We start from the raw sequence: 247 nt of genomic DNA, 5'->3' as shown, positions 1-247 counted from the left end.
TGGTTGTTGAGTTAGCAAGATGCACAGCTTTGACGAGCATCTGATCTGATCCTACTATGTGAATGCCCAACTGACGTTCATGTATTTTTTTTCTAGCTCCAGGTTAACAAAAAAAGTTTATCCGCCTCCAACTCCTAACCTAACATAGCACTGATACATTGTTGAGTGAAATAACTAAAGCTTCCTGCTACAACTGTTTTATAAATGCTCAGCTATGCCTAGTGATATGTTAGGAGTGGTACAATTT

Source organism: Austrofundulus limnaeus, unplaced genomic scaffold, assembly GCF_001266775.1.
Source record: "Austrofundulus limnaeus strain Quisiro unplaced genomic scaffold, Austrofundulus_limnaeus-1.0 Scaffold3567, whole genome shotgun sequence".
Lineage (NCBI taxonomy): Eukaryota > Metazoa > Chordata > Actinopteri > Cyprinodontiformes > Rivulidae > Austrofundulus > Austrofundulus limnaeus.
This window is presented reverse-complemented; position numbering follows the sequence as displayed.